This window comes from Phascolarctos cinereus, unplaced genomic scaffold (genome assembly GCF_003287225.1).
Source record: "Phascolarctos cinereus isolate Bilbo 61053 unplaced genomic scaffold, phaCin_HiC Scaffold_9;HRSCAF=440, whole genome shotgun sequence".
Lineage (NCBI taxonomy): Eukaryota > Metazoa > Chordata > Mammalia > Diprotodontia > Phascolarctidae > Phascolarctos > Phascolarctos cinereus.
This window is the reverse complement of record NW_027556402.1, coordinates 186244160-186256725: the sequence shown is the minus strand read 5'-3', so window position 1 is coordinate 186256725 and position 12566 is coordinate 186244160. Positions and strand designations below refer to the sequence as shown.

Sequence of the window (12566 nt, the reverse complement as noted above, 5' to 3'; positions counted from 1 at the left end):
ATTCCTAAAATCTAGTCACTGCTGGGATTCTTATAATCATGCCACTGCTCAGATTCCTAAAATCTAGCCACTGCTTAGATTCTTATAATCTAGCCAATAAGCCAGTAGCTTACTAATGTTCAGACTCCTTAAGAGTCTGCCCAATATGATGGATGTTCTAATAAACTGTGTCTTCGGCTGAAAAAAAAGTTTTTACATGTAATTGGGGAAAATAAAATATTATTTTTAAAAAGGAGTAAGGATGAGAAGAAGGAGATCTTCTATTTGTGGGTCTCTTACTGTAAGTTGAATGATCATGTTCAGTGATATATGAAATCCCAAAAGTATAGTGCTCCCTCATTTTTTGGGTGGGGGGAATGGGGAGAGAACTTTTCATGTAGTATTCCAAATCTGACAAAGCCAAAATGAATTAGAGATCTGAGATTTTCATCCAGCTAATTCTGTTTACCCTCACCCAAGGGAGAATGTGAAAAACAAAAGTGCAAAATATCCAAGTATGGATAAGCCCTCTGCCAATGCAGATCCTTGCCCCCTAAATACCTTAAAAATCTCTGTGAGTAGCTATGGTCAAAATAATTAATAACCTGGTGGCCTGAGGTGATGCATCTTCCTGAAACTCCTGGGGCATCCTCCAGGTAAAACACACACAGTTCATCCATCATTGGATCCCCAGTTGAAACATGCCCAGCTTACTATGTCAATACAGCTTATATTCCACTAGTATAGACTGAGAAACTGAGGTCATTTTTGTAATATGAAGGGGCAATCAAAGAAGGTTTTAAGGGAAAAATATATAAATATCAGATGGTAGTACTGTTTTGATACAAGAGAACAAATTTAGTGTTTATGGGGTCAGGGAGAAATTCTTCCTGGGAACAAGAGGGACTCTATTTAGTTCCTTATAATTAAAAGGAAGTATCATGTTTCTGGTAGCAAAGAACTCGAAACAAAGCATCTACCCATCAATTGGAAAATGGCTCAATTGTGATACAAGAATACAATAGCACTATGTTATGAAGACTTCAGAGATGCATTGAAAAGTTTATTTTTTGATTTTTATTGATATATTTGGTTGTGTATCACTTTCTTCCCCTCCCTTCTACTTAGAGATCAATTACCTTCTTACAAAGGGGAAAAATAGGAGAAAATAGTTTTGCAGAACTACTCAACATATCTATGTTTCACCTCTACCTCTGCCAAGAAGATAGGAGAGTGCAATTTCTCATTGATTGTTTCAGGCCAAGCTTGGTCATGATAAATCTGTAGTGCTCAGCTTGGTTTTTCTATTTACCTTTTTGTAGTCAATGAATATATTGTTTGCCTTCTTCTAAAGCATAGAAAAAAATATGTGTATGCATACATATATACACATGTATGTCTATGTGTGTATATATACATATACACCTATATACACATATACAAACGTGTATATATACATGTACATATAAATATATTTACTGATACCAAGTGAAGTAAGCAGAATCATGAAAACAATATACATAAAGACTACAACAATGTAAAAGGAAAGAATGAAAAATAACCAAGCTTGGCCCTGGAGAAGAGTTGAGGAATATACCACCATCTTGTCATTTCAGGTGGTTGTGGTCATAGAGAGCATGAATATGAAACACTGACTATATTGCCAGATGAGGTCAATGTGTTGGTTTGTTCAACTGGCAGCTAGGCCTCACATTGGAAAGAGTACCGGGCCTGGAGTCAGGAAATCTTGCTTTCAAATCAAGTCTCAGATATTTACTACTTGTGTGACCCTGAGCAAATCACTTAATTACTGTTTACCTTAGTTTCCTCAACTATAAAATGGAAAGCATAACAACCTGCCTCCCAGGGTATCAAATGAGATTATTTGTAAAGTGCTCTGCATGATGCCTGGACCATAGTGGGCAATTTATAAAAGTGAAAAGCATCTTTCCTTCTTTGTTTTTCAATCTTTGTTGCAATGGATGCCTTCATGGGTAGGGGAGCGAGCAAGGGAGAGTATATTCATGAATCCAGGTGATATAAAGCAAAAGATATAATTAAAAAATAGAATACCTTTTAAAGGTATATGTGTGTGTGTATGTGCGTGTGGAGGTATTAAAAAAAATTCACCTAGGATTAATAAGACATTAGGTTCAATTTCTGGCCTCTTACAAATAATTTATTTTATCTTTCTGAGCCTGTTTCCTCATGCACAAAATGTGGCTCCTTCATATCTGCACACCCTCCCTCAAAAGGGCACCCATTGGAATTGGCAGGAAGACCTAGGTGCAGGCCCTGCCTTTCAGACAAGCTAACTCTCAGGGCTCTCTCTAGGAAGCTCTCTAGGACAATAAAGTATTGACCTGCATTGATAAAGAGGTTTTCTCATCCAGGAGTTCTTTATTTTAATTCAATTATAGGTCCATTTTCCATTCTAGTTCCTTTCCCTATACCAGTCTACCTGAGAGAGCCATTGTGTGGATCAAAAGCAATAATACATGTGAAATCACTTTGTAAAGCACTACCCAAATATGAGCTATTATCCTCATTAATCAAGGTAGATTTGAAATTTGCTTCATTAGAGTGAAAATCTTTCAAACTGCACAAATGGAAAATGGAACCTAGGAGGCCCTATCCTGTCATCAAACCAGCAGGGCTAATATCCTATTATACAAATTTGGTTTGCTGATTTTTGAGTGTACGTTAAGTAGTAATGCAATTAAAGAGATGCTGGCCTTTTGAGAATCACAGACCTTTTGAGCTAGAAGAGATCTTGGAGATGGTCTAGAATAATTCTCTAATTAGAAAGTTTAAAATAAACAAAAAATAATACTGTAGTGAGGCCACAAAGTTGATAAAACTGTGGCATAAATATCATGACCACATTTGGTGAAACTAAATAAGGACCTGTCCTCTGACAAATGACGCATGTTCTGTAAAACCACGTTGCTTTCTTTTCTTGAATGGTGATTGTCCCAGAAAAGTGTGGGCACTTTGTTGCTGTATGTATAAGGCTATACCTTCTCTTTGGGGGCATTTTAAATGAATTGACCACTGAGTTCAGGCAACAGAACAACTGATCCATTCAGTCCAACTCCATTCCTTTTTGAAGCTCAGGTCAACTGGATTGGCCAGATGAACCTATTGTTTTTGCATTGTATTGATATGACCTAGAATTAGCAGTCAGTACGACCATCTTCATATTTTTGCTGAGAGCTGCCTCTGAGATTACTGTTAGGGGAGAAGACAGTTCAATATCATCTGCATGATTGAACTGAGCAGTCTATAGTTAACCCCATCCATTGAAAAGAGTTAATTAAAAACATTGTTTACCAAAATACATGCTTTATCCTTTGCAGTATACTCCACTGATCCCTTGACAAAGATTACCAACTACTTGTGTCACTCCTTCAACAAATATTTGCTGAGCATCTATTATATACAAAGCAGTGTGCCTGGCACTGAGGGTGAATACAGATAAATAAGGAACAATGCTTAAGTAACATGATAGACTGGGAAAGGAAAGAATTCCACCAAAGACAGGGCTACTGACAGTACAGAGGGGGAAGTTCTGACACTTTTTTTATAATTCTCTCAATTGCCACTTTCCTTCTCGCCTGAAATGACTTGGTATATATTCTTCATTAACCCATCCGTGTTCATGTTGCATCACACCAATAGAATGCAAACTCCTTTAGTCTGGGGAATGTGTAACCTTTCTCTTTTGATCCTCAATTCCTAGCAGAGTGAATTATACATAACAAATGCTCAACAAAAATATGTCAAATGAATGAACCGTAGGTTTTAGAGCTAGAAGCATTTTTTAAAGATGAATATGGATTACTGGAAAGAGCCTTGGACCTATATTCAGGAGGCCTGAGTTTGAATCCTAGCTGTGACCTTTCTGTAGTTTCGATAGATACATTTCACAGGGTTGTTGTTAAGAAATCTGTTAACATTCACATAAATATATTCACATAAATATCAACTACCATTAGGATGACAATAATAATTATTGTCACAAAATTTTCTTGAGCACTTAAAACTCTTTTGTCCCCATGCTACACCTCACTTGGCCAAATCAAATTCTAATTAAAAATTGACATGCATTGTAAGTCTATGAAATACAAAGTCTCTGGTTAAGCACTGAAGGATTAGAGTGGTAACCTACTTGAGGAAATGAGAGACAATGGCTTTGTTCTTAGACTCAACATTTTGGGGGGAGGGGGCACTACCTTTCCATTTTAGAGAAGAAACCAGAGTCCAAAAACCAGAATTCACACCTCAAAGTCCTTGGCAGACCCATGTCCTTGGGGGATGGAGAAAGTAGTTCACCCCCCGGGGCCTCATAAGCATATTCCCATTTAGACTATCTCTTTGGGATCTTGCCTGCCTTCTTCTATGACCTCCACTACGGCAGAAGACACACTATTGGGATGGTGGTGGTGGTGATTTGTTACCCCTCCCTTCCACCTCGACTCCAGTAGAGCTGGAATTGGGGGGAAGGATAAGGGAGGGGTAACTTGCTGTAGAAGCAGAGCTTCTCAGGTACAAACCTGATGAAGACAAAAAGACAAATCTTTCTCACAGCCTCCATTCTGTTCCCTTCTCTCTAAAGGGAGAGATAATAATAGCATCTACTTTGCTTAGGTGTTATGAAATTCAAATGAAATAAAGTATATAAGGTGCTCTGCAAATCAAATGAACAAGTGAACTTTTCTTTTGAATTATCAAAACTCAACTAGAGGCATCACAATAAGTCAAAGAAAATGCTCTCCTCCCTACTCCTACCCTCTCCAGCCTCATGGGAAAAGATGAAGCACAGTTATGGCTATCACTCACACTTGAACCTAAAAACCTAACTGCCAACTTAGATTGGCTTTCCAACCTTTCTATGTCTTTGGTCTTCAATGAAAATAGCAACAAAGCCGGGAGGGGTTCATGCCATCACAAGATGGATTGTTATGTGAAAGTTATACAGGTCTTTACAAGTTACCTAAAAGTCAGTTTCCATACAATCCTTACTTCAACTAAACTTGATTAACCTGAGTTCAGAAAGTCAGTTTGTTCAGGGTTAATGATCTATTCCATTTCCCATCCCCCAAATCCAATATGCACCGCTTAGAAATCTACCCCCTCCCTTTTCCATGAGAGTTTTAATACAATTCATAAAACCATTCATTTGTATAGGGAAGAGATCTGTTTATTGTGGCTATCTTGTTCAAATTTTAGAAGTTTTGGCATTACCTTCTCTATAACAGCTGTTCTAAAGTTTCCCTGATCTCTTAAAACCTCCCAGCTCCTCTCACTTCTAGCTAACTTTTCACTGCTAGTCTTCTTGCCTCTTTACTCAAAAGACTGAAGCCATCTGATTTTAACAAACCTCAAAACTCTCAGTGCCCTAACCCAGCCTGTCCTCCATCTCTCCAGTTTCAGAGATCCAGCTAGTGTCTTCCTTGGCAAGGCAAAAAAAAAAAAAAAATTCACCCATGTGCTCAATTACATGTCTTCCTGACCTTGTACCATCAAGGATCATTCTTCCCTCCCATTTATCTACAAATTCTTCTCTCCTAGCTCTCTACACTCAGCTTACAAATATATTCAGTCCTTCTGTATCCTAAAAAGAGCAATGGCAAATGAAGAGACCAAAAAAAACTAGACAAAACAAAAACCTTCTTTGGATTTGTTGTATTCTCAATCCATCACGCTGTCTCTCTTTTCCCCCTCACTGTCAAACTTTAAGAAACATGTACTCATTGCCTCCACTTACTCACCACCCAATCAACCCTCACTATGTTGCAATCCGACTTCATCCTTACCATTCTATAATAATTACTCATGTTTATTGAGTGGGAAGTGGGAGGAGTTGGGGGCTTTAGGAGAGAAGAAATGCTTTGCAACAGCTGTTACAGAGAATATGTTGTCAAGCCTTCTGAAATTTGAAGGAGTTATCTACAATAAACAGATCTCCTCTCTACATAAATGAGGGGTGTCTAGGGTTCGACCTACACCTATGGTGAAGAGACAAAAAAAAGAAAACTTCCAAGCAGCCCAGAGGACCACCAACAATTACCTTTCTAAACTAGAATTTATCCAGTTTACCTTGCTAAATTTATATGGAAATGAACTTTTAAGGGACCTGAGAAGACCTAGGAAATTTATTCTGCAATCCCTATTTATCATAAGTGCCTCTATAATCTTTGCTGTTGTAATTTTGTTTTTCTGAAGACCAAAGGCATAGACAACAGAGAAGGTGAATGTAAGTTGGGAGCTAGGTTTATAGGTTCAAACATGAGTGATCTCCATAATTGTGTTTTGTCTCTCCCTTTAAGGGGAGACATAGGGAACAGAGAGGAGAGGAGGAGGGAGCTGGATTTTCTTTGACCTGCAGGGATGCCTCTAGTTGGGTTTCAATAATTCAAAAGACAAGATTCCATGCCTTCAGTCACAGTTGGTTTACATTTATCACATGGTTCCACACCCTTGGGGAGCTGTTAATTAGGTGCCAAATACATATGAAAAGGAAGAGTAAGAAGAAGAACTAGAGGACCCTGGGATGCCTAAGATACAGCTGAATATTTTACTAGAGAAAGGCAAGAAAATAACCTCCATGAACAAAGAAACCTTTTTGTGTGTGTGTCTCTTTTATTATCTAATCCACAATCTGAAACTGGGTTTGAAATGTAATTATGTCTACAATTTTCCATCTGCTTTGCACAAGAATGTGTGCTGGAACAAAAGGAATATTCACTAGTGTGAGAGGGAAGAAGGGTCAGTTTGATGTACCTGTGAGTGCTTGCTTATCTCTCCTAAACTTTCACAGTTCTGACCTACCTTATGAGGCAGAAAGAGCGCTGGCCTTAGAGGTTGACAGTGTGAGTTCGGATACTGACTCTGAAACAGGAAGCCCTTGTTCCCTATGTGACTCTGGGCCAGTCACTTCACCTCTTTGCATCTATAACACCTTTAAACTGCTTAGGGTGAACATGAAGGGTGTTGTCCAATGAAACCAAGACTATGAGATCTTTGCAGTACATAGAAATGCTCTTAAGGGGAAAAACAGACCGTTGTTAGACGTTACGCTGCTCAGGTCTGGGTATGGAGTGTTGCTTTCCGGGAAGAGAAGATTGGGGGGAAGGGATAGATGGCTTAAACAGCATGTCCTTAAAGTCTTAGTGTGGCTTTAATAGCTTAAAATTCTTGAGACCAAGAGTTTTTAAATAGCATATATAATATTAACATGTTGATATTAAGTATTTTATAGAGCTTTTTAAAACTGAACTAAGACTTTTGCATATTCTATCTTATAAAAGATCCTCAATTCAATTTTAGGTTGACTTCGCTGCTTTCCCCCTTCTCTCCCCTGGTCCCTAACCCCTTTCACAATAGCCACAAGACACTCTGCGTAAATAGAAAACACACACACACACACACACACACACACACACACACACACTAATATTTGGAAAGCAGATTTGGTTACGGGTCCTTCAACTTGCTTACTGGGTGACTGAACTGAGTAAATCACTTCCCCTCTCTGACCCTCAGATCCCCCATAAATGCAATGAAAATAAGAATACTCAGAGAGCTCTTGTGCTCACAGGACTGTCGTGAGGAAAGGACTTTGTAAATGTTAAAGTGCTGGACAAAGATCAGGTTCTCTCTCATGTAATGTTAAAAATACAGAGACTGGGCTTCAGGACATTAGGTGAACCCCTTATGATGGAACCATGGGAAGTTATGAGCAAGAGTGACATAAAATAAGAAGGGATGGTCAGGTTGTGATCTGTACCTTTTAAAGGGGAAGCCACATTGACAACATCATGGATCCATTGAAATATTATTAAAATTATTGTAATTCTCCAACTACAAGGTTTTGTTAGTACACATGATAGCCAAAAATGAGGGCCAGGGCCAGGAGCCCAACTTGAATTCCTCGTAAACAAAGGACATAGCTAGGAAGGAAGAATGGAAAGAAGGGGAGGAGAGAGGAAGTAGGAAGAGAGGGAGGGAGAAAGTGAAAGAAGGAGGGGAAGAAGAGAGGCAAAAGGAAGGAAGGGAAGAAATGAGAAAAAAAAGAAGAGAGAACATTTATTACTTAGTATATACAAAACACTATGCACTGAGAATATAGTCCACACCAGCTAGCTTGTGGTGCAGCGAGTGGATAGAATGCTAAGCATGGAGGAAGACCTGAGTTCAAATACAACCTCAGAAATTTACTGTGTGACCCTAGACAAGTCATTCAACTTCTGTTTGCCTTAGTTTCCTGAACTCTAAAAATGGGGATAATAATAACACTTACCTTGCAATGTTGCTGTGAGGATTAAATGAAACAATGTATCTAAAACTATTTAGCCCAGTGCCTAGCATGTAATAGGCCTATTTATAATATATAGGCCTATATAAATGCCTATTCTTTTCCCCTCCCCCTTCCCACAGGCATTTATTTAGCATTTGTTATGTGACATGCACTGTGCTAGGTAAGCACTGGGGGATACTAAGGCCAACACACAGTCTCCTCCCCCAGGGAGCTCACATTATAATACGGGGATGACAACCATATAGCTGGTTTTGGTGGCAAGCTGGATGGTAAGACCCAGTAATCCTGTCATATAGCATCTCTCTCAGAAGGAGCTCATGCTTGAGGTAAAGGTTAAAGTAAAAGGCTTTCAAGGGTCCCTCCATCGTTGCAATGTTCTTTCATCTTGCTAACATTCAACTACTCAGATGAATCTGTCATCTCACGATTTTGGAAGCCTCTCTAATCATGGAAATTGTAGCCAACCCATCCCTCCCCAGCCTGTTGCTGTCCATGTTCACATCCTCCCATAAGTTCACAAGAAGGGCCGCCCAATGCGCTGGAGGCTTCTCTTGCATTCTCCTAACATTGCAAAAGTGTCACTGGACCCTTCATTTTGGGGGTCCACCTATCTACCATCTTGCTTTATGGTCATATGACTGGCTTCACTTTCTCAGCCTGTTATCATCATTCAAATTTGGCGTCTCTTCTAACAACACATAGGAGTAAAAGTTATTTTTGAATTCCTAGGACATGCACTCTACTTGAAAGCAGACGGTAAAAATAAAACTACCCCTTCCTATTAAGTCATCTTTCTGGGCAAATGCAGGCAACTACTACTAATCTTTAGAAGAGTCAGAAGCATCTCTCTATCGTTGCATGACTGCTTCAGATCACTCTTGTAATGGTGTCAAAAGGATATATTTGCCAGGTCATCTCTGAAACCCAGAAAGCAGGAAACAAGAGCCTCAGCTGGTGCCTGTCAGTCTCAGAAAGGACATTGATATTTCAAGAGCTGCATAAATATTTATTTTCTCAAAATTGCCTACATATGACACTCTTCAATAAATGTTGACATTAGGTTTTGTTTGGATTTACTTATGGTAATTGGCCTAGGGGTAGGAAGAGGTTCGGTTCATGATATATACCCCCTCAAAGGTCAGGCCACACAATTTTAATAAGTTTCCATCATATCCAGTGTCTGAAATACTAAGGTAGATTTAGCTGTTTCCTCTTCAGTCCTAAAAGGATTACATGAAAGTTCTCTCTGTCAGTCTGTGTTCTCCCTTTAAACAATGAGCTCCTTGAGGGTGGGGACCACTTCTCGGTTTTCTTTGTATCCCTTACTGTGAGCCAGGCACACAGTAGCTGCAAACCAAATGCTCCTTGGCTTGACTTGGTTTTCACTTTTGTCTTCCCTTCCTACCTTTACACCTGATGCCACAATAATCTTTTTTTTTTGCCTGTAGACCTCCTTATGGCATTCTTAAACTAAACACAACAACAAAAACCACTCTTCTGAGACTCCCTATTCACTTCCCAATGAAATCCCAGCCTGTTAAAGGCCCTCAGGATAGGTGGCATCACTATCTTTGCAGAGTTATCACATACTACTCTCCTCTATCACTCTATACCCCACCACCATCCAAATGACATCTCTTATCCCTACATCCTCCTGTAATCTCTTGCCTCTTTTTGCTTATGCTGTTCTTACGGTTGAAATGGACTTATTTTGTTTCCCTTGAATTTTTGCCCTCCCCTCAAAACCCAACTGACATTCTACCTCCTTCACAAGGCTACTCTGATTCTCTGCCTCCACAACACTGACAATCTTCTGTCACACAGTTCTGGACCCAAGGCATGTGCATACCAGGAAAAGAAATACGGGGCCTTTAGGTAGTTGGATCCTGAATGATAGGAACCAGCAGTAACTTCCACAAATGATTAAATGGGTGCCCACATAAAACTAACAGGTTCAGGAGCTGGACAACTATGGAAATTTGCTGAGAGATGGAGACAACCTGGGAAAAGGTGATGGTGGTGATAGAAAGAGTTAGTGCAAATAAGTGAGCTGACCCCAGGGGGAAGTACACAAGCAGACACTACTCTTCACTGAGGTCCTCACCCAACTCAAAGTACTGAGACTTTGTTTGTCACTGTTGCAATTTTTTACAGGAACTAACTGAGCCTACGTTCAGTTCAGAGACTTTGTTCATCTCTAATATTTTCAGCACTTGTCTCAATGACTTGAACACAGGATCAGAGAATTGTGGATTCAGGGATAAAAGGGACTTTAGGGGTCACCTTGGCCAAGACCCTCTTTTCACACCAAAGCTTAGAGAGATTAAGTGACCTTGTAAGGTCACACAGATAGTAACTGTCAGGGCAGCGATTTGAACCCAGGACCTCTCACTCCAAATCCAACATAATTTCCACAGTGCCATAACATATAAAATGTACTTAATCTTCATTAAAGTGAATAGAATCTAGATTGACATCCAACCAAATCACGAATTCTGTCTGTAACATCCTTTGCTTGAATGCTTATGGTAAGAGAGAAGTCCACTACTTCCCAAGGAAGCCTAGACAGCTTTTGAATAAATCTAATCGGTAGGACGTTTGTCCTAACATCAAGCTTAAAACCATCTCTTTGGAACTTTTATCTGTTGCTCCTATTTTTATTTTCTGACTCTAAACAAAATATGTCTAATCTCTCTTCTATTACATGAAAAAAACCTAAGCTATCTCCCTTAAGTCTTATCTTTTTCAGGCAAAACACTTCTGGTTTTTCAACCAATCCTCTTAGGATATGGCAAATATTCCCCTCACATTCTAGTCTCCTTCATCTGGTCACTCACCAGCTTCCTAAGATGTGGTACCCCAACTTGGACACCGTACCCTACCTATGATTTGATCAGGGCAAAGTACAATGGGATCATCATTTCCCTCATTACAGAGATTCTGTATCAATTTCATTGTGTTTGGGGGAGCCATGATTTCACATTACTGCTTCCTATTATGTTTAAATTCTACCATAGAAAGAACCCTTCATCATTTGGAGGAACAAAATAATATCATTTATAGATCTCAAGCCTATAGTCAAAACAATTTGGCTGTAGCTTAAAAATATAAAAGTAGATCAATGAAACAGACTAGACAAACTTCCATAAGCCTCCCATCACATGCCCTCCCTCTAGGTTTGTAGCAGAGAACCTTTGGAAAATGTGAAACTTAACAACAGTTTTGATATGTCTGGTGAATGCAAGTGAGATTGGAAACTGCCCCCTGTGGGAGCAGGTGTCATCATAAGAATGTTGGGTGGAGGGGAGGAGGCGACTGTTTGTGGGGGAGGGGGGAATATAATGCACAAAAATAATACTGATGATGATGATGATGATGGACAGTTAGCCAAGAGCTCACTGTTCTCTCCTCCTCATCATCTCACATCACTCAGACATTTTCCTGCGCAATGTCCTCCTTCACTCGTTTCTTACATGAAGAAGTGGCACGCATCTTTCCAAAGGCAAACTCCTTTACCCGCACCCTTGGTTTCCAACTTCTATCATCTTGAGCAGATTGTCCCCTCTATCCCATTCACATTCTTTCTAGTCTTTACTCTTTCACTATCTACTGGCTGCTTCTATGCTACCTACAAATGTGCTCATGTCTAGTCTTTCCTTAGAAGACTGTCACTTAATACACCCACTAGCTAGCATCTTATTTCTCTTCTCCCTTTCTTATTCAATCTATTTGAGAAAGCCATCTATACTAGCTGCCCCAATTTCTCTTGATTCACTTCTAGACTATAATCTGGCTTCTGACATCATCATTCAACTGAAACTGGTCTTACCAAAGTCATCAGCTGTCTCTTTATTGGCCAATTGAATGTTCTTTTCTCATTCCTATTTCTTCTTGATGTCTTTACTTTTGATACTACCGATGAGCTTCTGCTGGATACCTTCTCATCCCTGTAGTTTTATGAAACAGCTCTCTGCTGGTTCTCCACTTACCTTTCTGTTTCTTCTGTCAGTCTCCTTTGTTGGATATCCACCCAAGTCACAAACATTAACCATGGGTTTTCCCCAAGGCTCTTCTCTCCACCTTCTATAATATCATGCTTAGTGACCACATGAGCTTTCATGGGTTCAATTATTATCACTGTTCAGATGATTTTCACATCTTTATTTAGCTTTAATCTCTACTAATCTCTAATCTCTCATTACCAGCTTCTTTTTGGACATCTTGATTTGGCTATTCCATAGCCACCTCAAATTCAACATACATA

The 12566-nt window shown here is 39.4% G+C and overlaps 1 protein-coding gene across 1 annotated transcript in view; it reads right to left on the bottom strand.

Annotated features, from left to right (window-relative positions):
* HS3ST1 (heparan sulfate-glucosamine 3-sulfotransferase 1) overlaps window positions 1–12566 on the bottom strand; it is a 47802-nt gene that overhangs the window by 5619 nt on the left and 29617 nt on the right. The gene's annotated exons all lie outside the window — the stretch shown is intronic.